Source organism: Triturus cristatus, chromosome 1_2 (assembly GCF_964204655.1).
Source record: "Triturus cristatus chromosome 1_2, aTriCri1.1, whole genome shotgun sequence".
NCBI lineage: Eukaryota > Metazoa > Chordata > Amphibia > Caudata > Salamandridae > Triturus > Triturus cristatus.
Window position 1 is genome coordinate 398352536 of NC_140580.1, and position 27468 is coordinate 398380003.

The window sequence follows — 27468 nt, forward strand, 5'->3', positions numbered from 1 at the left end:
CAAAAATTTGCAGGTACTTCCCATGTGACTGCAGAACTGTTATATGTAAATACATGTTCTGCAAGTTGAGGGGTCCCATCCCCAACATTGTACCGCTCCAGGGCAAAGAGGAACTGTGCAAGGGACTGCATCCTGAACTAATTCTTGTGGGGTAAAGTGTTCACAGCACAAAGGTCTCAAAATGGACAGAGGCCACTGCCTTTCTTGTGAAAATAGCACACGTAAAACCCAGGTTTGATTTTGTTCTCTGGAACACACTCCACGATCCCTTTGCTCAGAGCGAAAACGTTCTGGTGCAAAATAAAGGCCTGGTCATCTAAAGTTAATGACAGAACAGGAGGAATGGGAGATGACAAGACTGTGGAAGGAAAGAGCATAGGCTTGCTCAACAACCCAAAGGACCCAGAAGCCTGTAGCTAAGGACTGCCAAGTGATTGGTCGTGCTTGCACTGCCCCGCTCTTCACAGGTAACACACATTTCCTCAAGGGTGGATTACAGTATTTCAGAGGTGGCAGGGAGTCAATAGGAAAACTACTACCCATGATGATGGCCTCTTGAACCACTATGTCCACTGCAGCTACGAAAGAACTTGTTCTGCTGCTAATCAGGTTGTGAGTGTTGGTGGCATTGAAAGGGCAGACTTGGGAATATCCACTGAACTAGTGATACTGATAATGGAACTATTACAAAGGGAAAGCCAGTTCCAAGGACGTGGCTCATCCCTGCTTGAAGCACTCCAGAGCAGAGCCTGCCTACTCACTAACAAGGTGACCTTCGTCAAATGGCATGTCCATTAGATTTGCTTGCACATTGCCTGAAAACCCAATCAAAGCATGTCTGGAGAAGGCAGCAGAGGAGCCTACGGATCATGCTACCAAATCCTTAGTGTTCATGCCATGTACATTTGTTTGCATTAAAAACTGATAACTTGTTTATAGTCTGCTTAAAGCATGCTAAAGCATTAGCATTATTGCACAGTTACAAGTTTCAAAGGCACTGCCACTTTGTTATCCTGTGTTGTTACAATGCACATTTAGCCTAACCTTGGTAGTAAGCATAGCATTGTTCTGAAGTTGACACCATAAAGCGAGAAATGCAGTTATAATGAAGTCCGTTTTTTTTTCTCTCTTTTTTTTTTTACACCAAGGTTTTCTCGCATTCTTTCCAAAATAAGAGCTCAGAACCTGCTCATTAGTGCTTAGCTGCAGTTTCAGCTGCATCATGAGTTCTTTAACTCCACTCATTGCACGGACAGAAGAGTGTATAAATGTACCACCAAAAATGTATAGATTTTAACCTTGTATTTTCCAACTGATCAGTGAACTTTGGACCATTCAAAAAGGCAATTTTAGAAGCGTGCTGGCTATTTTGACATTTAACATGCATTTGACTTCTATAAACGTTTTCAAGTGGCCATTTTCTGTTACAGCTACATCTTGTTCATTATGCACAACTTACACAAATGATCACAAAGGTGGTTGGGAAGATTCATAACCATCTGCATCATCACCCATAAAGAGTGAAAAAAAGGCCAGAAAGCAAGTTGCTTTTGTGGAGATAATTACAAGGCTCTCCAAAGAGAGGACCTTCTGTTCGATCACCTCAATCCTCTGACTCTATCCAGAGGAGTAGAGGGGGGCCGTAGTCTAGGTTCTGTCTGGAGATGAGGACACCTGCACAACAAGGCTCTCTTGAGGGAGGGGGAAATTCATTGTCAACACTCTGGGTCCCGATATGCAGGGCGACTCAGCAGTTCGCCACTGGAGCAGAGGATGGTTTTCTCCACACAACCAAGATGGGGCCCGGTATTGCCTTATTGAAGGCGAGAAGTACATTGACAACTGAAGAGGCATGCTCTAAAATGAGCCATTTGTCATTATTCTACACATATAAAAAATAGTACCTCAAATGACTTCCAATGCCTTGTTCAAGACAGCCATGAATGAGGCAATTACTCCAGTGGGAGATCCTAAAGGACACTTTAGATCAACTTCTGGTGAGGTATCCAGGCCACTGCCATTCTGCAGGGCTAGACAGTCACCAGTGTGGGAAAGTAAGAATAAGATGGTCCCCACACTGTTATAAGTGACAGATGACATCTGGATGGAGCCTGAAATCAACCCAAACAGCTCCCCAAGCATTCCATAGTATTCACTACGAGGCAAAGGCTTTGGAAAAGTTAACTTAGTTCTGTAGCAGATCTGAAGTTGGCACTGGCAGAGAAAGAGTGCTGGCCGGAGCAAGAGCACCAAGTACCAGAGCAGGGTTGACTGGTGCCAGAGACACTGGCAGAAACCCACTAAGGAGTAGTATGGCCATCTTGGAGCACACAGGCACACCACAGGGAGCAAGAGAGCAGCAGACATGCTAGTACAGCCTAGGTGGGGACAGCAATCTGTGCAGGGTTAGCACCAGGAACTGGGAACTCCTGAAGTGAAGCATGATGCACTACAACCCAAGGGCGCTTCAGTGCTAAAGGAATCTTCACAAATCCTGCTCCTAAGTTCACAATGAGGCTGTGCTCCGGAAATAAAGCTACTGACAGGAGGACCTATCACTTGAGCAAGAGCAGCGTCTAAATATCCCTCCGGTAAGGTGTACTGTACTCGTTCTTGGAGGACTTCTCCTTTCACTTGGAGGTAGCTTGCTTTGACAACTTACTGGTCGAGAATAAGCCAGAGAGGTACCCCGAACTAGACCTGGATTCTGGTAACTCCTTGTGCTAGTCAAAAGCCTTTGTATCCATCTCCTAAATTTCCTTGGAGGGCATTCGGTCACAATTCTCACATGACTTGGAGTCATGTTTGGACCACAAGCAACAGACGGGAGTCCTGCAAGTCGAAGATACACATCCAGTTAGTGCAGAAATTTTACACGGTCTGCAGATTCTCTGTATTAAAAAGGTCGGGGAAGATGAACTTTTTTTCCTGCACGGTTTGATTTTGATCAGTCAGCAGCGAACTGGGGTGGTTCTTAGTACGGCTCCATGATATATCGGGATGGATTCCAAAGATATGTCAGAGCAGAGGCACAACTTACTAGCACAGAAAAGCCATTTCACATTATCGTATCCAGCCTGGCACCTGTAAGAGATTCACAAAGTCACAAACCTGCAGGTAGAATCATCCATCAGAAACTCCTGAAACATTTATGGAAAATCTGAGATTCTCCACGAAAAGTAAAGGTCATTATGTGGGTCATGTCTAGTACTGTTCTTAGAAGGGAGTATCCATATCGTAAAGAGCTGAGACCCCTCAACGTTGAAGAGAACACCCAAGTTGTTGAGGAGTCACAGTCTGCTGAATGGGTTCTCTGACCCGCACTAGGACTCTTTTTCACTAGCCAGTCCACGTATAGAAATACAAGAACTTCTGACATCACAGTGAAGCTGCCACAATGGCCAGCACTTTCCTAACACGTGGAGTAATTGTCAGTCTAAATGGTAGAACCACAAATTGATAATGCTTGGATCTCACCATGAACCATGGTAGTGTCTATGGGAGGGAAGAATTGGAAGATGAAAATAGGCATCCTGGAGATGCACATTCAGGGCCAGCAAGACTTGGATCAGTAAAAGCATCTTTAACTTGCCTTGCCAAATGAACAAGTTCAGAATGTTGAGATCCAGGATGGGGTTTGGACCTCCAACCTTCTTGGAACCAAGAGGCAAAGGGAATAGAATCCTGTAACACTTTCTTACAGAGGCACTAATGCTATGGCCCATTTGTTTAGCAGGGAAAGGACTTCCATCTCCACAATTAGGCATTTCCAAGACAGCACATGCTGATGCAAGAAGGAAGGTCCAGAAAACTGGTGCCTGGATAACCTCACGGGTGATAAACCGTGCTCTACAAATTCAAATAACATAACAAAGGGCATAGCCTTTAAGGCTTAACTGAATGATCAAGTGATTTAACGTAACATCTCCGAGATTGTAAATACATTAAATCCCTCCCCCATCCTTAAATTGAAGATGAAGCTGCAAAGAAAAAAAAACTGATTTTGTGGAATCAGAGTCAGGGCAAAATCTAATGGCATCCTAAAGAGCCACACCTGCCACGAAAGTAGAAGTCCAGTTGCGGGGGTCTTGGACTGGCTGAGAAGGCTGCCTCTGCCAGGACTCTTCTTTCAGGGATAAGCCTCAAAGTTTTCTATATTGCTAGTAAAACGGTCATGCTCAGGAAGCGCATCTCAGCACACACCACAGATTTATCCACATTCTCTGTAAATAGCCATTCAACGCCAAGGTTAGGTCAAAGAGTGTCTTGGAAATCTCCAGAGAGGCTAGTGCAACGGACCCTCATATGTAGGCACAGCATGACAGCCATTCCTACGGACCAAGCAACCTAACCACAGGTTCCAGGCCACCCTTCGAGCTTTCTGGATGAATTTAACCCATGGTTGACCAGTTCTATAAATGGCTTTTTCATGTGGTATAGCAATCTGACCACCAAGTTTCAGCAAGTTCCACAGGGCATAAACGTAATGGCTAGTAGACAGCCAGTGTAGATAGCCAGTGTAGAGGGCCAGACTACCAGAAGCAAAGCCTTTTCTTGCTTGAAAAGTCAAATTATTTCAGACTCATTTGGGAGTAGCAATGGGTTGGGGGGGGGGGAGGGGAGGGCATTTGGATTTTTCTTGGAAAAGGTTCAAGACTTGAACCCTCCAATCTTTCTGGGGATATGTGAGAGGCCAAAATGTGGGGATGGGGAGCAGGCCTATGTTGTCTGAATCAGTCTGTTGACTGCTCGACACAAAAAGCTTTTACCATCCAGGAAAACCTCACTGAATAGAAGCAAGGGCACCGCCAGGAAGGATGAGGGTTACAAGATCTCAGTCAAAATATTAGACTTCGATTCTGCAGAGGGAAAGGTCAATTCCAAGGCTTCAGCCGAAACTGGTCCCAGGATGCTTGTTTCCGGTCCAGGGAAGACATGGCTTGGCAGTTTCGGCTGGACTGTTCCCATGAGGCACAGGGTCAGACTGATTTGCATATGGCCATGTCTGAACTGGGATGGTGGAGTGAGCTAAAGAATGATGATGGATTAAACCCAGATCAGTTGACTGGGGATGAGTGTTTGATTTGCTCAAATGCTCCGTCCATCATCCCCTTTGGTATCGCTTTTTTTTTTTTTCAATCACAATTGTACAAGTGGAAACTTCTTCTGAAGCAGGGCCGAAGGGCTAAGTGATAAGGGATGACCCCTTCAGGTGTCAAAACCACTTGCATTTTGTAAGTGGAAGTATAACCCAGCACCAATAATATAGTGGGCGAAACATCATTTAAGACATAGCCCTTACGTTTTCTGTTGCAGCACAGAAGGAGAAAATCATTGAAGAAAATAGTGCTAACAGACTAAAAAAGACATACCATGTAACAACCTAAGTAAAAGGTCCAGCAGTTATATGAGATAACAAATGCAGACAAGGCAGTACAAAGGAGGGACTAACAAGCCTAATAAAGACTCGGAAGCCAGCGTTTATGAAGTACAATGACACAAGTCAAATAGAAAATATGGGCGGAGAGTAGGCAGGGCTTAAAAGCCATACTCCAATGCTGCATACCTCGCAGTAGAGCATGCGTTGCCCAGGCTCAACCCAAAAAGGGGTGCCCCACAGCGTTAAATGCTTCAGACCATTTCAGAAATACATGGAATTACACTGCTCTAACTCTCTGACCAAAGCAGCTTTAATCAGATGTGGTCTTGTGCGAGAGGTAAAACCATTAATACTGTCAAATTGCTTGATCTGGGCCTATAACTGGGCACATATTTGTCTTGATTTCTTACACACCACCAGAGGTGAATCTGGCACCAATATGTGCTCAATTTAATAACTGAAATGTAATAACTAAAGCAGACAATGAACAGGACATGCAGATGTAGCTATTTCTCAACTGAGTTCTGAAATAATGGGTCTAGAGACTTTCAAAATTGTTGAGGAAACTAGGCAGGCATTCGCACAGTTTATTTTTCACTGTAGATAGATTTGTGATCGTCACTTTATGAGTATTGTGAACTGAAAAGATGCTACATACTGTTGTTTGATTTTGCTAGCCATTATAATCAAAACATATAAAGAACATTTCCCCCAAAGGCTAGCAATAGCAGACACTGTAGTAGACACTATTAAAATTACACACTGGATGATCCTGGACAAGATCACTTCACCTTACTGTGTTCTAATTCTCTTACCTGACAAAATCTGGATATCTAAGAAATAAGCACTAAGTGTTATTTGCAAGTATAAAGCACTGTCCGGAGATGGGTGATCCACCGCATTCACCTCCCCATCTAGACCCTCAACATCAGACAATCCATTGCAGTTACACAGTGGTAGAGGCAAAGAATTCACTGTAACCCTCACCCCTCTAACAACCCAGACTCACTAAGCCGATCTCGAGAACATGGTCCTCTTGGACAGGGTGGGGTCGAACTAGGCCGCATATGAGCCTTGGTGAAGCTGAGACTAGGCAGTAGCAGAACCACCAGGCTGCCAGCTGTAGAGCGAAGCTGCACCTCAACTGCATGTCGAACAGCTGACATGGGCCATGAGCTACTTCTAGTGCCCCCAGAAGAGGAACTGGGAGACTGGGCCCAGCCGAGGAGCTTCGTGCAAGGGTGAACTCTGCCAGCTATGGACTACGGTTGGAGCAGAGGTGAGTTGAGCGAGGAGCCATCTGCCAGACTGGTGAATGTGGGGCCCACTGAATGGCCCACAGCCGATCTACAGCAATGCAACGGGAGCCCCCGTGGTGACTTGGGCCTACAGATGCCAAGAAAGGGAGATGTGGTGAGCATAGCGAGTTTTACAGGCAGACCTTAGCAGCAGGATCAGAGGTTACCGACGTCCCTTTCTCTTTGCATGCACCGCTCGATGGGACCTACCTCACTTCTCCAGGTCTGCCCAATGTGAATATGGACTACTGAGACAAGTACACAATTTCAGAACTCATCAGCATGAGGGGACGGAGCAAAGGGCACATCATCCTATTATCCCACCATGCACAGGTCCTCCGAGGCAAGAGTTCAGTAGGGCTACCACACATTGTAAGCCTACACAGATGACAATCCAAGCCACAACCTCTAGGGTCTGGTTTACACCTAGACCGACTGACCACTGTCGACCACTCACAATGGATCTAGACAAACAGCCCTCACGGCCTACACAAGACAAAATCAACATATTCAAAAATTCACTAGGTCACATGTGGTCCTAGACCTACCAAGCTCAGATGAGTCAGCTCGGAAGCAGGGGGAGGAGGAATGGGGAGATGCGGTCTCTAAAGCCACAACATCCATATTAAAAGCGATGCAAGAGTCAGGAGCATCCCTGGAGAGTGAGATTGGGTAGTTGAGCTGGAACTTTCCTCGTTCCGCCAGGACTTGCGCTACACGGCTGCCCATGCTACAGAAGCGCAAGGTAGAATATCAGAGGCTGAAGACTTCATTCAAACACTTCCGACTAACGTCACTACGCTGTAAAAAATACTGCAACAATTGGAAGAACAGCAGAGAATGCTGAATTGAGCTCAAGGTGAAAAGGGATTATGTAAGGAACAAAAGGCCTGGCATCAGCCACTTTCATTACCAGAAGTTTAAATCCTGGGTCCAAAAAAAAAATACCACACTTGCTTTATGATACTAGAACCCCACCCCCTTCACCAAAAACAACACAATCAACACTAAGGGTCTGGCAGAGTATTACAAAACATCAGATGGTTCCAGAAACCAACACGAGTTTCACCATTCTGGAAGGGAAACTAGCTGGCAAGTTCCCAAATGTTGTGACATAATAAGGCTCTCACAATTAGGAGACTTGTGGGCAGGGAGATACATAAAATCCTATTAAGAACACGGGAGCACATTTTATTTTCATAATTCAGTTTTTTTAGATTTTTGCAGCTCAGGAGTCTGTTGAGACTCTCTGCTGCCAATAACTGAACCCCTCTCAGATTACAAGCCATATGAAGCAAACTATCATTAGAGCACCTACGAAAGGGGGGCTATACCAATCTCTTGTCACAAACACACCAGACCAACTCATAGCCCTAAAACAGAGATGGCAAGAAAATACAGAGGCATTGGACAGTGATGAATGGAGGACGACTGGGATGGCACCACAGCTGTTGGCAGTATAGGCCAGCCTTATCCTGATCGAACTAAACTACTTCTATAGAATACATTATATCCTAGAAAAACTCTGGAGGATGGGCCCATATTGTTTGATGGAAAAGGGTTTCCTTATCCACACAACCTGGACATGTACAGTTATTCTCGGTCCTAGCAGCAACAATTGGCATACCACACAGACCCTTGTCCCCACCAACCCCTCCACACACCAAGATGGCACTCCTTGGACACCTTGATGATTAGGGAGGTTCACGATTAACCTACCTGTTGGGGCTAGGGTGTATACTTGCAAAACGTGAGATTGCTCGCAGGTGGGGCTCCGAGATAGTATCAATCTAGAGAGACAGAGTGCTGGAAATGGATAGATGTGCCATTATGGAAAATGAAGTCTAAAAAGCACGGGGTTACCAGAAGAACAATGAGAGCCTACACCAAGGGCTTACCTAGGACGAACAGAATTGCACAATACCTAGCAATGCTGATCATGGCCGACATGCGAGAAGGCAGGAATGAAAAAGAACCTGCAATAGTGACATAAAGAGGCAGGAACAGTCAGGTGGTAGATTACAGTGGAATAAGGTGGAACCAAGACTACGCAAACTGGGTATTCGGCATCCCACCCTTCAACAGTGCTGACGGCAGGTTTGTGAGCAAAACCTTGTGCTTCAGCACTTACTCTTTTACAAATTAAGCACTAGTGTGAATGGAGCAGTGAAGGAAGGGGTATTTGTCATAGGGGCAACATTTACAGTTAGGTAAATGAATTCTTTAGGCTGTGGAATAATGAATGCAATTAATTTGAGTAGTATCCACAAGGTGAAAATAAATCACTGGGAAAAATGAATCCTGGGACCTTTGCTGGCAGAGGGAAAGGTGAAAGGAAATAGGTAGTTGCATTGTAGTGTTCTTGTGATAACAGCAACAGAAATCTATTTAATGAGAACACAAAACTCAAGCAACATGACAGCAAAAATATACAAATATAGTTTGCCCAGTTCCTTATTTCCTAAAGCAGTTAGAAGCCCTCTTTGGATTAGGCTGTGGCAGTCGACAAACCTTCCTGCCCGCCAACTGTGATTGTGGTATGGCGGAACTAGGGTCCAGTGCTACCCATTGGATTCTGTGAAGAGGCGTCTTTAGTAAATGTTTTTTCAGTTTTATACATCAAATATCGCTCACTGCGCGAAAACTGTACACTATCAATACAGTGGGCCCACTGAGCAGTCGTAGTTCATGGACCATGCACTAATCTTCAAGCTGCCCTGCCTTTGGAAATCTTTAAAAGAGGATGGTGCTCTTGCATCACATCATGCTGATCACGTAATGAGCACCGGTTTAGATCTGCAGGATAATTTTTAGGTCGAGCCTAGCGGCAGCTCGCATGCACTGCTCGCTCTGTGAGGCATGCAGTAGTCTAGTATGCTGTGAAAGCATCGCCTTCTCTCCGCCCATATTTTTTGATTGGCTGGCGTCATTGTCCTTGGTAAATGCTGGTTTCCGATTGATAATGAGGCTAGTTAGTCCCTCCTGTTACCGCCCTGTCGCCATTTGTTACCTCCCATGAGGTTTGGATCTTTTACTTGTGGCGTTACACGGTCTCCTTCATACGTCGGTAAGCACTATTTTTTTATTTATTTGCAGCGCGGTCCGCTTTCACTTAAGCGGCCGCGTTCGTTTATTTAATTAATTTGCTGCGCTAGCCGAAAGGTAGAGTTTCTACTCACCTATCTTACAAGCATTTGCAATGCAATAGGTCTTTCATTTATGCGAGTTTGAGCTATTGACATTACAAATAAAAATGCCTTTTATTTTTGTTTTCGTTTTTAAAACATAAATAAAAGGCATTGTCATTTACAATGCCAATAGCTTAACCTTGCGTAAATGCGGGACTTATTGCGTTGTTATACATAGGTCCTGCATCAGGCCTGCTAACTCAATGGCGTCGCACGAGAGAGGCTCTTTTCAGAGAGTCACTCAGTGGAAGCCAATATCACACTGTGACAAGGAAAGCAAGCTGGAAACCCCTTCAGTGACTGGTTTTGCAGATCATCTTTGGAAGCTCTAAGCAGCCGATGTTCATTAAGGGCAGTGAAAACACCCGAGAACATCAGTGGCAACCGCGCCGAGATTTATTTTTTTGGGTTGGTGAAAAGTCAGTGTGGGGTATAGTCAGAAGTAATGTTCCCTTTAAATTTTTTTAAACTGTGTGCGGCAATGAAAGTTGCCTGTGCACAACAGTCAATGCTCTGTGCACCGCAGAAATGCAGCAATTTGCTGTACAAGGGAGCACAGTGTTGGAAGTATCAAAACTAGTGAGGTTTGGCAATAAAGTAAAAAGGTGCATATTGACTCGCATTTTGCGCTGCATGCAACAGTCATAATGGAGGCTCTTGAACCAGTCTCTTTATGGGATGTATAACTATGCATACCACCATTAATTGCTTCATAGTGAAACTATGTTCCCATACCATCCTGGCAGTTTGTGTGCAGACCTTTCCTACATGGCTTATGCCTACATCTTTCACATATACCAAGAAGACATGATTTACAATTTGGGTTCCTATGCAACTTAATTCAACCTGCTCTACTTCCTTTAGAGATTCATAATGATATAAAAAAAAGTTCTTCCTTGTTTCAAGGATAAGCTTGGCCACAGCAATCAACCAATGTGGCTTAGCATTTGTTCTAGGGACTCCGTGTTGATATTGTAGAATGGTGATTAATGTGAAAGTCTCGCTATTCTCATCAGCCTTGTGCATCAAACCAACACTGGGGTGCATCAACAAAGACTTGGTGTGTTGCTAGGTGGTATAAGTTAGGTAGTGCATTGCCATAGGAGTTCTGCATGCCAAGAATGAAGCCCAGTAAGAAAGTGTCATGTCAGATCAACGTGCCTCATTGGAATGATGGAAAGAAGGGTATGTTACACCAGTGCTCTGTTTCTCTTTCTACCCAGACATACACAAAACCCAGCTCACCTACCAGGTACTAGTAAAGCCAAGGTACAAGGGAAATGAAAAACCCCAAACCATGTACTTCACAGCTGTAATGCAGCAGAATTAACAAGTAGGCAACAATATGAACAAGAGGCAAGATCCTCAAAAAGCAAAACTGCTTCATGGCCCGTTTTATTCCTTTGACACTTAAAAAAGGCATAATTGCATGATTGTGTTTAACAAATACATTGACGCATCAATCAGCCATATGTGTGAGCCCCCATGGTAGAGTGATGGACAACACATACAATAACAGAGCATTGGGCACACACTAGTGCCACCTCTGCCCATCATTACACCCATTCGTTTTGGGCATCTCAAACTCCAGCAACAAGAAAAGGCACAAAATAAATCATAGAGCAGGTTACAATGAGACTTGTTTCTGAGATTCTCATCCGTTTAAACAACTGAATAACAAAGTCTCTTTGTGGCCAAACCTGTGTGTGGCCCATGCATGCCTGTTCTCTTTTTAGCTGTGCAATTTCATATATGTTGGAGTTACAGAGATGAGTCTAACAGAGGGTTCTCAACACTAGTCATAATCCAAAGACGAGAAAGAAATTGAGGATGGAGACACATTTTCGGTTTCATAAATTTCATGTGTCTATGTGGGGAGCAGGGATGTTTTCAGAGATGGTCCCATCCAGTGTGCTCCGTAAGTTTATTCCTTTTGAATGCCATGATACCACCAAAGCATCTATCGCTACCCACCACAGTTGCAAGAGCACTATCCCTACTCACCATAGCTGCAGGAGCATTTCGGTTGTCACATTCACATTTCGGATACCCTGAGATACTGACAACTTGGAAACTGTTGCTTCTCTAACCTCATCACCCATATTTTATATCTTCTTCTCTCTCGACAGCTCAAGAAAGAGGGAAGACAATTGTTTACATTGTCCCTAATAGCTCTGCCATATGAACATTTTTTTTTTTTTCCACGGATTAATATTTTGGCGCAACTTTGACCCGAAGGTATCAGAGCGCTTTACATGACCACCAGTTGCGTTACATAAGGACACATTCATTTTTTGTTAGGCACGGTGAGATTCAGTGATTTGCCCAGAATCACAGGATGTTGAGCGTCGTTGCCGAGACTCGAAGCCGGTTCCCCAGATTTAAGGTCGACCGCACGAGCCGTTAGGCTACATCCTCTCCCCAATTTAGAAAGTTAAACTCCTATGGACGCTTATGATATGGTCTAAAATGCATATTTCTAAAAAAACACACCTTTTTTAAATTTCTTCCTAACTTTTCCAACAATGGTATTCTCTTTTGACTTTGAACAGATTCTTGCAGCAAAACTGAAAACCTGCGTTTCCTACTGTCATTAACAATAGAAAGATCTGTTCATATGGTTGGTGCTTTTGCTCAAAGTAAAATCCAAAGTTAACCACTACAAGATTCAAATCTTTAACTTATAGGTAGGATTGTTCAACATACAGCATTGGCAATCTAGCTTAGGTGGTTAAAGCACCTGCTACAAAGATCTGAATACAAACTGGCCACAGGACTGAAATATCACAACAATTTTAGAGTGTTAATGTTGTTGTAGAATAGAACTGCATGTAACATATCGGTCATGTGTTCAAAAGCTTAATACATAGCCTGGTGGATTCTAGCATTTTTGTAGAGACCTTTTTGTAACCAGCAGGTGAGAAGTTCTAGCACAGTTCTGGTGATAACTAAGTGCCTCCAGCAAACATTTACATTAAATGAGAGGGGCATAAGCAGGGCCACTGGAATGATGTGGCAGGGTTAACTAAATTATGCAAGAAAAGGCAAATTATGCAACTTAATGCAAGACATTTTTTTGATAGTATTATTTTATATTTTTTTAACACATGGCAATACTGGTGGAGCAAAGAATGTACATTATTAGTACTAGTTTAACAGCTAATACAGAAATAAGTAACTGAAAGATTACCAGTTAACCTTTGGAAAGGGCTTTCCATTGCACACAAACAAGTCGCAACGTTTTTACTATCTTTTGATCCACTTGAGCTAGACATTTTTTTTTTGTTAAAATCTGCAGATTATGCAGCAGATGCTGGATTATGTGGAAAATTCGCCAAATCCATAATTATGTGGGTGAAAAAACCAGCAGCTGAAGAATTGCTTAATTCCAGTGGCCCTAGTCAGAAGTTTGAAACATTGTGGGTCCAAGCGAAATTTCATTTTTCGAGGTATTCAGTTTATTACTAATTTAAACATAGTGTAAAAACCAAAGTTATATTGCAGTTTGTGTTGTATAAAGATTCATTTTGGCAGGAGTGCACATACACACTTGACAAATCATTAAATGACATTAAATGTGTATATATTTTTCTATGTTTTTACTGAAAAAGAAGTTGCATCATAGGTTGCATCAAGCAATGCTGCCCTCTCTCCTACTTTCTGCTCCAACCTCAGACATCGCCTTCTGAATGTATTTAAGGGGTCAAGCTGAGGGTAGGTTTTAGGTTTCACTTGGTGGCTGGCTTTTGTTAAGTAAAGTGCAGGGGCGTGTACTGCAGTGCAGATTCCTCACTCCTACTGAATAATGCAAGTCTTGTTAAAGACCATGCTAATTACCATTGAACTGACACCGTGGATGCCCGATTTCTTCTTTTCTTTTAGTGCAAAAAATGCTCTTTTGCACCATATAGCGGGTTTAAGTTTCAAGGGATGGAAACCAGTTTTAAAAAAAGCTCAAAATAAGGGGAAGGCACGGGTATCACAGTGTGTCAGCCAGCAATTAACATTCTTGACTGTGGTGAAACACCAGGCGGGGGAGAACACTATTTGTGTGCGGGTTGTTTACTCTGCTCATCAAGTTTACAGTGCGACGCATTTTAAATAAACTCATGCACACTAAAGAAGACATTCACGCTCCCAGTTTTATTTTTTTTATTTTAATGAAGCAGCAAATAGTCTCTCTGAGGTTGGGACGATGTGCGCACTCCTAGAGACAGCTTGGGCGCAAGGGGAAAGTAGACTGCGTACGTGCGCAGCCTACAGGGAACATAGATTAGAAGTGCTTCTCAGGCAGTTCTCAATATCATGCTCCACCCCCTCATCAAGGAATGTATTTTTTTTAGGTGAAGCCTGGGCAGCGCATAACCTGCTCTGCGAGGCATGCTGTATTCGAGTATGGAGTTGAAGCCCGCCCACTCTCCACCCATATTTTTCATTGGCTTGCGTCATTATCCTTTGTAAATGCTGGCTTCGGATTCGATAATGAGCTTGTCCTCCGCCAGGTCTTCATTTGTAACCTCCCATGAGGACTGGCCCTTTCACGGTACATCTTCTTTAGTTAGTAAGCACTATTTTCTTTAATGAGTTTCTCCTACTGCAGTCACAAAATGCTTTCCAGCAACATTCAGCACGCCATGCGTGCTTTCAATTTCCAAGCAGCCCGGAACAATGGCGTCCGCTTCTTTGAAATGAAATAGGCCTTGTATTTACAAGAGTTTCAGCTATTTGCATTGTAAATGACAATGCCTTTTATCCATGTGTTAATTATCAAAACTCTCCCAAATGCGAGACCTATTACATTGCAAATGCTAATTTTACATCGGCAACTCTGCTGTATGTATTTGCCAAGGTGCTGGTTTTTAAAAGGACAGGCTTTGGACAGGGTACAAGCACCACAAATGTTACTGCAGAAGGTGGTCTGCAGTGCTAGAGGAATAAAACGTGGTGAAAAAAATTAAAGAAACTGAGTCAGCCCGCTTGGTTTATCGACACTTATATGTGTGTTTTGCAGGTGAGTTCCTGTACTATAAGTTGCAAAGAGAAAGAAACAGAGCGACAGTGAGCTAGAGACAGAGAGCAGGGCTTCCAGTGCACAGACTGGTATGTAATAACCCAGAAGCCATCATCAGTCAGGAAGGAGGAGTACAAATGAAATGGACCCCGAAGAAGAAGTGTGGGGGGAGGGGGGGGGGGGGGTAGGGGGAGCTTGAGAAAAACACCTTTAAAAGGGTAAGTGTTTCATGCATTTCACTTCTTATGAGTACTTCGAGCAGAGTGGACTGCGTTTCAATGGAAACGGTTATAGAAGACATTAAAAGTATCTATTCGTAACAATCTGATGGCAGAGACTTCCCAAATAAATCAGACTAAACTTACTTATTTTTTTAGAACCTTCATCTAAAGATAAACACTACCAACAAAACACCGAACGTAAATATCTTTCTTAACTCTGACTTCATCAAGATGCCAAAATCTCCCAGCTCAGCTCATTTACTCTACTTTATCAGGCTTGGCAGTACATACCAATCAGGAGGCATTTTGTCCTTGTGAGTCGGCCAAAACTTGAGTCAGATCCATGCCTTCTTTTTTGTGGTCCTCACGGGCTCATACAACTGTGGAAGGTTAAGAAGAAAGACAGCATAAGTAACTTTTACATACAATTTAATACGTTTTTTGTTTTAATTTTGCTTTTTCAAAAATCTTATCAAACAAAGATAATCATCTGAGGTCCATCAAGTCCCCTCATTCCACAAACATCCGTTTCAGGATGGTCACTATACCCAAAATCAAATGGAACAATAGGACTTCTGTGGCAGGCCTTAAACACCGATGTTTTTGATAAATCTACAAAAGGACATTTAACTGTCACAAAGCAAACACTCTGCAACTGGAGCAGATTTATGGATCTTTTTGTAGGTCTCGTATAGGACAGTGCACGCCCTGTCTGTTGGAAGGCACTTTGTTAGTTTACAGTGGGCTTACTGTTGACTGACTTAATTGGCACTCATTTGCTAGTTTCTTAATCGTCCGCAGACTTTCCTTCCTATTCTTGTCCCTCCCCTGGTACCTGGACACATTACTTTTGTTCTTCCTCTGCTCATTTTTCAGACGCCACTTTTTTCTTTTTCTTTAAGCAATCTACAAAAGGGCATGCGTTTTCCAGCTGTCTTCCTCTTGTACTTCTTCCCTCCTTCATGTTACTCTCTCATCTCTCAGTTGCCGGCCTTGCTTTTCCACCACTGCTTTTCCATTTGAGCCCCATACCCGCCCGCACACCGTCCGTTTTCAGTTTGCTTCCCCAGCGTTTCCTACCACTATTGTCAGTTTGCTTACCCCATCCACACCCGTTCTCCGTTGTCAGCATACTGCCCCAGCTCCTCCCGCCCACCCTTCATTAGCTTGGTGCCCCAGTCCCTCCCATCTGTGTGCTTTCCCCAGCCTTATGCCCACCCTCCATTGGCTTGCTGCCCCAGCACCTGACAACCACCCTTTCTTACTACCACTTGTCTTCCGTTGTAGCTTGATGCCCAGCCCCTGCCCGCTGCCCACCATTTGCCTCCCAAGCTCCTTCCACCCACGTTCCATATTCCGCTTGTTTGTCTTTCATATGTCCTTTCTTCTAACCGTGTCTCTCTCCCACTATGTGTCCTTCCGTCCCTCCAGGTTGCCTTATACCCCAATACACTCCCCAGTTTAAATAAAGAAATAAAACAGCCTATTAGCACGAGTTGAGTCCTAGCACTTTTATGTTTTAATTATTTTAGCTGTGCCGCTGTACAGCATGGCAAAAAAATCATTGCCAAACAGCCACGGCCCTTGCAGGTAAGAGAGGTGGGGCATTTCGACGGACTATGACGAGGGAAAATTAAATAAATTATTGATATTCCCACGTCGTCTGTCAAAATCCGCCACTACCTCACCCAGCCCCACCGCTCTTACCTGCATGGGCCGCTGCTGTTGCCAAAGTCAATAGCTCTCACAGGCGAGACATGCTGTCTTTGCCAATGCTGGTCTTGTACTTGACGAAGTCTTTTGGCCCTGAAATATTCGTTTGCATTAAGATTTGATAAAGTTTTTATCAAAGAGACAATCCAACAGGCAAACAAAAAGAGCAAAGCCGAGAGCAAGAAGTCATACTGCCACATGGGACTATAGTTTACTACTATTTTGTTTATTAGTGAGCTACAGTAGCATTTCAAACAAGGACTGTACATAGCAATAGTATAACAGTATGAAGAATAGTGTTCTTCGGTGGGTACAACCCGAGAGTGCTGGAGATGATGGATGGTGGATGTTAAACAATACAACCATTTCTTATACATGTAGAGTCACAGTTTCAGAGAACAAAAACCAGCACTGTGTAGTTAATTTTAGCATTTCTCGCAAAACAAGGTATTCCATAGAAGCGGTCTTATAAGGGGTAGACAAAATTGGGGAGGAAAAGAGTTCCGTCACAGTAAAAACAATGACTGGAATTTAGATGCTGCAAATGGGGTGCGCACCCCGAATATCAACGGGACGCAATATTGACGACAGGTAAGTCTAGAGTGGCTATACCAAACTCCACATATATGTCCGTACACAGTACATACATCTTCAAGGTACATTGATGAGAAGGTAGGAATGGTAAATCTGTACTTCCCTATATGCACTTACCTTTCAATACAGGAGGAAGACTCTGCAGTAGAGTTTGCTAAACACTAGGGAGGAGATCAGGGCCTTGGCTGCGCGGAAGGATACGTTTGGACAACATTTTTAGCATGGTCGTAATGAACACTGCAAAGGTAGATTTTAATTAAGGAACATAATCGTGTTCTTGGAGAGCTTCAGATATTCAGAGATTTCCAGCTCAGGGTGTTGTGGTCAAAATGCCAGACTGGAACGGAACAGTATAGAAAAGGTAGGCAGGGGTTGATGCGAAAGAAAAGCATACTATTTCTCTGCGAGTGGACTGCTATCCAGGGATGGATGACTATTAGGAAGTCTGAACCCATTCCCCTCGGAATGAAAATTTGGACCCATTGCCCCAGATGTTAGAGGACATCTTACGTTAACAGAGATGGGTGGCTTTGGCACTTGTTTGAATGACTGATGCTGGCGGATTTGGGCAGTCTACTTTGTAAGAGCTTAAATGCCAGTGTCGTCCTCCTCTGTCTCGACATGTCACCTCTCCTTACTCCTTCTGAAATACTAGGGACAAGGGTTTCTGGAAAGGTTGGACAGACATTCTCATCACCCAGAATGCTAGCTAAAATATGGAAATCTAATATAGTAGATATAGGGTCTAGGGTAACACCACTTGAACCAATATATCAATGTCACTTTAGGCACCTTTATTGCATATTCACCTTTATAGTGGCAAGCACATCAGGACGATCACTGCATGGGAAAAGGGCTGTTGGAAGGCGAGCTTTCACAGTGTTTCATGCAAAAAGGACAATGATCAAAGTCTATGGAATTTACATGGAAACAGATGCACACATTTCACAGAACCTCATTGCTTCGATTCTGTATTAAGATACTATGATGGCCTAGCAGTGCCTAAGAAATTGCTGCCAAAGTACCCTATCAGAGAGATATTAGTTAGCATCCTGCACAAGTACATTCATTATTAACAGATCACACCATTAGGTTACTGTAAGAAATTTGGTTAATGGTTGAGGGAGGTGAAACCCTACTCAAACAGCAACCATTAGCCTTGTCTGGGTGATGAACAAGCAAACCACAAACTAACCTGTGCTCAACTCGCTGGTAGCTGGGCACAAAGCAGTCAGGCTTAACGTAGAGGCAATGTATACAGTATTTATGCAACAAGTTAAAACAGTAATAAAGTGAAAACACAAGAAAAATCACACACCAACTTAGAAAATAGAGCAAATTTGAATACATAAATCAAGACCAAAACAACAAAAATCCAATTATTAGAAATGGAGATATGCAATATTTATGTGAAAATGAAGACAAAAAGTCCAAAGCACCACTCGCAGATATCTGGTCGTGAAAGAACAGGAGAAAGTAACAAGTTGAGGTCAACCGCAATGGCATGCACAGCGAATACAGGGGCCAGCTTAGTCCCGCTGAAAAGTTACCACCTTAGTTAGACGCAAAGAATCCCGCTCGCGGAGGAGGGGTCCACAAGGAGGAGGGAAGCATCACGGACGCTCGTTGTTGCAGCGTTGCATGCTATAGAGTAAAGGATTGGGTTGATGGAACTTTGCGTTGACAGGCATTGTGAACAACAAATTTTGGGGGCCAATAGGCTCGTTCAAGGTTGCGAAGAGCCCAAAAACTTCAATTTAGCACCATTAAGGACACACCAAGGGTCCAGGATCTGAGGGATACTTCTTGGGGCTCAGGGACTTGCTCGAGCTGGCTCTGGTTGCTGTTTTAGGTGGTTGGGAGCCAGTTATGTGCCTGTGGCTCTGCACAGGAGGCAAGCAGACTAGCCCTTGGAGTCACTCTAGTGTCCTGGCTTCAGGTACAGGTTCAAATCCCTCCGACTCAGGCAGGAAGTAATCCATCAGGGCAGCAGTTCAGCAGAGTAGCAGTCCTGTCAGCAGCACAGTAGTCCTTCTTCCTGGCAGAGTATCCACAGGTCCAGAAGTGTACTGAAGAGTTGGGTTTGAGGTCCGATATAAACCAGTTGCCTCCTTTGAAGTGGGAAAATCTTCTACAGGTTTCCATTTGAAGTGCTCAGGTTTTCTGCCTTCCCTGCCCTGGCTCCAGACTAACTACAGGGGGTAATCAGCCCTTTGTGTGGAGGCAAGACAGTCTATTTAAGAGTAAGTAGGGCTGTGCCCAGCTCCGCCTTTCCATCCTGCTAGTGATGACCCATTCAGGCACACCTAAGCCCTCTATTGTGTGTGGCCATCTAGGAGGAGTACACAAAGCTCAATTGTCAGCTATACACAGTCATGAGACCTAGGGACAGGCCGCAGGCACTACTTGTCTAAGGCAGAAAAATGGCAACTTTCTAAAAGTGGCATTTTCAAAATTGTAATAGAACATCAGACTTCTTCATGAGAGGGTCTTTCATTACAATTCCAAAGACACCAAATATAAACTGGTTACTAGTTCCTTTTTGGACGTTACAGCTTATTAAATGAAATAAGGTAACTCCAATGTTATCCTATGGGAGAGGCAGGCCTTGCAGTAGTGAAAACCACATTTTTCACTACCAGGACATGTCAAACTTAAGAGTGCATGTTCAACCTTTTAAATACACTGCACCCTGCCCTCTCAGCTGTTCGGAGCCTACCCTAGGGGTGATTTCTATACATTATAAAGGAAGGTTTGGTCATAGCTAAAAATTTCTTTTGCCAGGTCAAAATGGCAGTTTAAAACTGCACACAGGCTGTGATGGCAGACCCAAGACATTGTTTACAGGGCTACTTAAGTGGGTGGCACAAGGAGTGGTGCATGCCTACAGGTAGCATTTAATTTACGGGCCCAGGGCACATGTAGTATCGTTTTACTAGAGACTTACAAGTAAATTAAATATGCCAATTGGGCTATAGCCAATTCTACCATGTTTTAAGGAAAGAGCCCAAGCACTTTAGCAATGGTTAGCAGTGGTAAAGTGTGCAGAGTTCTAAAAGCCAACAAAAAAGGGTTCGGAAAGCAGGAGGGTGAAGGCAAAAAGTTTGGAAGTGACCCTGCAGAGAGGGCCAGGTCCAAAAGGTACCTATGGGTTACAACTGCTTTTAATTTGTTCGTTTTGACCAGGATACTATCATGATTCACTTATGTGCTCTTGTACCCACCACTAGGCAGCATGCCTGTAGGGACTTTCCAATGCTTGACTAAGTGATCTGTTCTTTTGATATATCCCAGTTCAGTATTCTACCATTTTAAACAATGTTCAGAATTTGCCTTTCATTTCAGATCCCTTGGAGGCTTTTTGACATCATGCTAGTTTTTGTCAAATGACTGCATTCCTCAGTAGCTCCAGGCTTGTGGCATATTTGGGTACCGGTTCCCCACTTCTCCGAAAAAAATTCAACAATTGGCTTGAATGATCGATCCATTTCAGGTAACGTAGCAGCTCAGATGTTTTTCCTGCCAAGCACGGCATTTCCTAGAATTTACTGCTCACTGTTTTGTCAGCAGGAATGAGCTTATCTATGGCTCATATTTTCTAACTTGATCATATCTGAGGTATGTGATAATCAGCGAGCTCTATTGTAGCCTCAGATTGAGTCAGTCCAATGTTGCCCTTGATGAAGTGTAAAGCAGTCAAGTGTTGTAGGTCCTTCGGTGAGTAGCTAACACAGTTGGTCATGCAGTCCTGGTTTAGTTTTTGCATTCTTGAACTTGCTGTCCTGTTTCTAAGTGATACATTAGAATGCAAAGATAAAATCTGGACTGGATGAGCTACTCTTGTGTGGACCTGCGAAACTTGACTCCTGTTGCAGTGTTCCAGTCTGAAAGAAATTCTTTCTCCAAAGATTTTCTGATACATCTGCTGCAATCCCTAAATTTACACAACTTGCACTGTGTGGAGATGCATTCCTGCTCTTGTATTTCCACTAATTTTATTGGATACCTTTTTTTACAGTGATTGCTATCCCATCACTGCTTCCTTAGTTTGGCATTTTCTCAGTTTCCCATCTTCACCCCTGCTGCTACTGCCTCGGTTTTCCTGTGAGATCACAATTAGGTTACCTTTTACAACTTCAACAACCATATCAGCTTCACATAGCCTGCTGTTTTATACACGTCCTGTACACAGACATTCAGCAGAGCGTATCCTTAAGAGCAATTGTGGGTAACACACTGAACTTCGATTGCACCGCGTGGCGCTCTGAAATCTCCTGTAGCCTTATTGTTATAAATTATTATAATTAAGAACACCATGGATGTAGATACTATGAAACCTGTATTGCTTGGTTTGCCTCTTCTCATGAGCATGACCTTTCGATTATTACTTTGTGTAGATAGTGTTCATTGGTTCCTCCTTGTCCTCCAACTTCCTGTGTGATCTTGAGTAACTTTTTGTCAATATCATTCACCTACTAGGGGCCTCATTTATATGCTCCTGACAGACCCTTGATGGTACAGTGGATTGAGCCTCTATACTTTATACAAAGCTTTTGAAGACCCAGTATATCATTCATTCATTTACTCAAAATCTTTATTCAGTCTGGTTTAAAATAGACCCAAAAAAACACATAAAATCTGATACAAATCCATTATATATTAATAATACTAGTACAAGTGTACAATAATTTAGAAATAGATAAAAATAAGTTGACATTAGTGTAAATTAAATCCCCAATTTCATCCTACGTCCAAATTAAAAAAAACCTAAGCACAATTTTGCGTGTTACAGTTGGCCGAGATTTAACAGGACCAGTACAAGAGAACAAAAACCTCAAAAATAGGGTCCGCTATGTACCCCAGTCCTGTCCAGTCTAAAAATGTGCATTATTCAAATTAAATTATAAAAAACATATGGTGCGATAAATAAACGCGATCGTTAGAAGTTTGTTAAAAGCATGAGTCGCATATTGTAAATCCATAGCTAGTTTGTGCGCATTATCCCAATCCTAAGTGAGGGCAAGAGAAATATTCTTTTTAGCATAAAAGACGGCCCAAAGAAAAGATGACATAGCACAACAGATATCCATAGTAGGCAATGATTGCAGATAAAAATATGCAGAGTGGCATTGTGTAAAATGAAATGATCTTATAATTGGTACGATATAGTGCTTCTTCATTCTGATCTGGTGTAATTCAAATTTCTTTGCACCTTTGATCACTATTTAATGGTTCTTTTGATAAACAATTAACACAACAGTGAGAGATAATGAAATTGTGCTACCAAAGTACTATCTACCAAGCTTTGAAACTTACCATTAAGCTAGGATTTGGGCCTTTTCAGCAGGCTCTACCAACCCCTGGTTTCCCAACAAGTGCTCTAGTACTGATGCACGTGTTTAACATTTACTATCCCCTGCTCAATAACAAAGATTTCCTCAGCTGTCCATTCTGCACTATGACCACCCATACGTAAAGCACTATTCTTCCTCAGTTACTACCAATTAGGCTACAATGTAAACACCCCTTGAATTTGATTCTATACTGAATTACTTGGTGACTAAAAATAAAACAAGGCAAGTCATTGCCTGAATCAATCTGTGACATAGAAACTTAAGAAGTGTTTAGGCTGTGCACAAGGCTCAATTTAAAGATGTTCCACCTACAGTTCTGCCTCTGGTTCCACCACATAACCACCTCCACATGTTGCATGTTGCACAAACTAGTGCTCCTAAATTGAAAAGAAAAGAAATCTGTAGAATTGTTGGGAGATAGAAAAGCAAACTTGTCTCCATGCACTAGAATTGATTCCAGTACATCTGAATAGTCATGGATTTACATTTGGCAGTTCTCTGTACTCAATCAAATCCAAATCCATTAGGTAACAATCACAATATGGTTAAAATTTGATCTGGTCAGTAGACTTCACGATAAATTTAAGAATCCCTTACCTCCAACTCTTTTCTTCATTTATGGCCGCCTCCCCTGGTCTAGTCTCAGCTCAAAATAAGGGCCACGGAGGAATGATGCTTTTGAGTCACAGCCATAGAAACATGATAAAAAGCATAATTCTACAGGAATGTGCATGTATTACGATTGAAGGCGAATGCACATTTTTAAAACTAAATTGTTAAAAAAATATTGAAGTTTAGGGTATGAGCATAGGATCTGAATTTGTTGACCTCACAGCGAGGTTTCATGCTTAAAAAGCGAAGACCAGTCCTTTATGGTCCACGATTTTAAGCTCCAAAAACGTTTTTCTGACAAATGTTAATTCTGGTTTTCTAACTTGGCAGCTGGCACCTATCCTGCGTGATGACCATTCCAAGGATTGGTGGGTGGAAATTATGGCGATTCCCTGCAACATTTTTTGTTAGAGATAAGAGTGTCCAGTTAGGACAGCCCAGTTTGGTCCACCAAGATCATTAGATTAAATCCCTGGTTGACACCAATCTAGACCCTTCACCCAGACTACTTATCACAAATACATAGCCTCAATAAGTGAAAAAAAATTATATACACACATATATACACACACACACACAGATACACAAATGTGCATATACACACACACACACACTGAAAAAAGTCAAAGATAAAAGGGATTTAATAGTCAAGTGTTAAAATAAAACAATAACATGAAAACTGGAAAAAAAAAACTTTTAAAAAAACCTAAAAAATAAATAAAAATAAAAACACACCAAAATTCACCATTTCTACTTTAGAGAATTAACTAAAAAGTGTGTCCCCTTCATGCACTGCTTATGACCTCACATATTAAATCACTCACGAAGACTTCAGTGGGCGGACCAGGCAAGTACCATTAAAATTCTAGGCATCAGTGAGACAGTGGGGTTTTTGTTATTCTGCATTACTGTTGTTTTTATTTAAAAATTAACTTTGCTCTGGTGTCTTCCAGTGCTATTCTGCCTTGGCTTAATAAATAATTTTTTGTTGTTATTAATGTACATCTAATACATAATCCAGCACTTGTATTTATTCTCTGAAATGTGTGATTGGCTCAACTAGCATTCTGCATTTAAATTTGTAATTTATATGAATGAGGTTTTTAAACTACCTTGGAATATTCGGAGAGACGGAAAATGGTAACCTTCTAATATCTTGAACAGCACAAGTGCTATGCTTCATAATTTGAGGACATCCCAATAGCCGACAAAGAAAGACTAAGCATTCCGCTATCTGCAGCTCTGACATCGCAAGCCTTGACTTAACCACAGGAAGCAAAAGACAAAATCAACATGACAGGATGAAGCTCTCACAAGTGCCATGGAGTTATTGCCTTTGTCAAAACTTATATAGCTTCTGCCTATAAAGTATGTGCCCTGTGTTTATGTGTGTAGCAAATATGCTTGCCTTGCTGGTTATGTAATATCTGTTTTGTAGTTGCAAGCAAAGCTTGCACTGTTGCTACCAGTACAGTAACCGGTGTGTAAGGAAAGGTGACACTTGTGTTACTTTGTGTACATAGAGCCTTGAGCTAATGCAGCTGTGTGTTTATAGTGAGCGCCAATTTGTTTTCTGCAGAGAAGGCTGTTGGTCCAAAGGATATCCCTTAATCACACCTACAAAACTGCCACAAAAGTACACAATTGCCCACGGACATGAATTTCCCAGCCCTTTGCATCTAATCCAAACACTCGTGTACTTGGATCGGCCATATGGCGTTATTAATGGAAAATTGATGTATAATGCAAAAATTAAACTTATTAAAGTCTAAAAACATTTGCGAAACAAAAAACAAAAAAACTAAAAAACCCCACTAAATTTCTATGTTGAGTTTTTGCAATTAATTGATATTGAAGGACGGAGAGTGATCTATGTATAGTAAACCAGCCCCAAACACTGAATCACATTATCATCAACAGATTTATTTGCAAAAAAACATGCCACAGTCGTCATCAAAATAATAAAGAATCTCAACCTCCCCTACCCAACCTGTGGGAGCAGACAAAGCTACTCTTGCTTCAGGCAAGAGTTCACAGGTGCCGAGTGAAAGCCTAGCAGTATACCAGAACAACTGTGCCCTTCCCTCAGTGCTCAGCTGCCAGAAATAAAGACGTTCGGCATTCCTCCACTTCACAGTCCAGGAGCATGGCCATAGGGAAGGGCTCCAACTGTTTATATTTAATTAGAACTTATGGTAGCACCAAAAGGGAAGTCCCTGGAATATTTAGCATGGCACCAACAGTGGTGACAGATTTGTGGGCTAGGTATACTCCAGAATTGTCACAGATTTTGTGGTGGGTAATAGAATCAGTATAAAAAGAAAATAGGATTGTCACTAAATAGGAGTTATGTTCTACTTTCTTTGAGGGGCTGAAAGACTAAAGGAGAAGGACGAAAAGAAGCCACCTGAGGGTCTATAAGTGCAAAAGCACTTCTACCAAGCGGAAACAAGCATCCAGGTTTGATGGGGGTATGGTAATTTCCATACTTAGCTAAAACTATGTACCTTAAAATCGTCGGTGCTTACCTAGGACCAAGACTGATTTGGATATGGCTGGCTCTAATTAACCCCTTCAGTGCCCATGACGAGCTGGACTCGTCATGGGCTGCGGTGGCGCTGTGCCCATGACGAGTCCAGCTCGTCATGAACTCCGCCCGCTAATACAAAGCGCGGCACTGGGCGGGGAAAGGGGCGGGCATGCAAGGGGTTAAAGGTGGCATGGTGGTTAAAAAACAATGGACTGGGATTTGGTCCTAAGTGATTGCCAGTCGCTGAGATTACTTCAAGCACCCCATACATCACATTTTTCTATTCTTCAGTGTGATGCCCCAGGTGCGACTGGCATGGTCAGATGTGGGTTCAATCCTCACTGTAGCACTGGAACCAAGCTGCAACCGACTGAAGAGGTCCAGTTACACAGAAACTGATCTTCGGTTGCTTGTGTTCTGTTTCATAGAGGACCTGGCTTGGCAGTTTGGGCTGGACTGTTCATTTCGGAGCACGACTAGGGTTGATTTGCATATGTCAGAGTCTAATCTGAGGTGGCATGGTGGGCAAATAATTAGCAAAATGGGGGTATTATTTCAAGAGGTCAGGTTATTTACGAGCGCTCTCTTTTATACGTTCTTGTAACAATCCAAATATATCTGTAACGGTGCCACAGAAGAGGGAGAAACAACCCCTAAACCCTCTATAAGTGGGACATGGCCCACTGTATGAACAGAAAGCAAGACTGTGCACACGTTAAATTCTCAGTGTCTGAGGCATATTAGCATTTATATCTAAAACATAACCATACAACAAAACAGTTGGGTAATGAGGGACCACAGGACGACCAGGTGAATTCAGTTTTCGGTTTTTATGATGTATTTCAGAATAATCCAGCCAGCCAACACGTGTTTCGTCATGGGGCACACACACCCCCGACTTCTTCAGGGCTTCTCGTAGTATGGTCAATATATCGGACCTTAAACCTGGTGATAATTCCGACCCAGGAGGTCTTATAACTATGACGGAACCAGTGTGATTCAGCGTTATCAGTATGCAATCGCAGTGAAGTCCAAAACAGTCCGTAAGTTTATGACACCGATTCTTAACACTCAGGCTCAGAAGACGAGTACATCCATCCGTTACCGCCCGGTACTCTCCGCGTGTGTTTGCGAGTGAAACAAATAAAACGACTGGGATGCAGCCCCGAGTAATTATCAGTGGCTGAAATTAATTAAAGAATCCCATCCATCACTTTTTTGAATCCTTCACAGTTGCGGTTCCTCCGCTAAGGCTGAAGAGCATCTCCCCACTGCATTGCTGCAGTGTGAATAAAGGAAAAATAAAATGATAATAACTCTTAATTATCATTTTATTTGTTCCTACTGCGGCAGCTTCGCAGGAGGGGCGGGCTGCTCTGCTCTCAGAGTAGGGGGGAGGAGGGGGTGGCACTATAAGTGCGCATGAAAGTTTGGCCGGCCTGCTCAGGCCAGCCATACAGTCATGCGCACTTTGCATATTCTCCACCCAGGCTGCATTACAGCCTGCGTGGAGAACATACCCAGGCTCCCAGTCCCTGCCTAAGCGCCAATCTGTGCCAGCTGCCAC

At 42.9% G+C, this 27468-nt stretch overlaps 1 protein-coding gene across 4 annotated transcripts in view; it reads right to left on the reverse strand.

Annotated features, from left to right (window-relative positions):
• Positions 1-27468, reverse strand: part of SGMS1 (sphingomyelin synthase 1) — a 768301-nt gene that overhangs the window by 627108 nt on the left and 113725 nt on the right. For all 4 annotated transcript variants that reach the window (XM_085605461.1, XM_085605472.1, XM_085605491.1 and 1 more), the window contains exon 3: positions 15390-15478. The gene's annotated coding sequence lies outside the window, so the exon portion shown is untranslated. The remainder of the gene's footprint in view (positions 1-15389; positions 15479-27468) is intronic.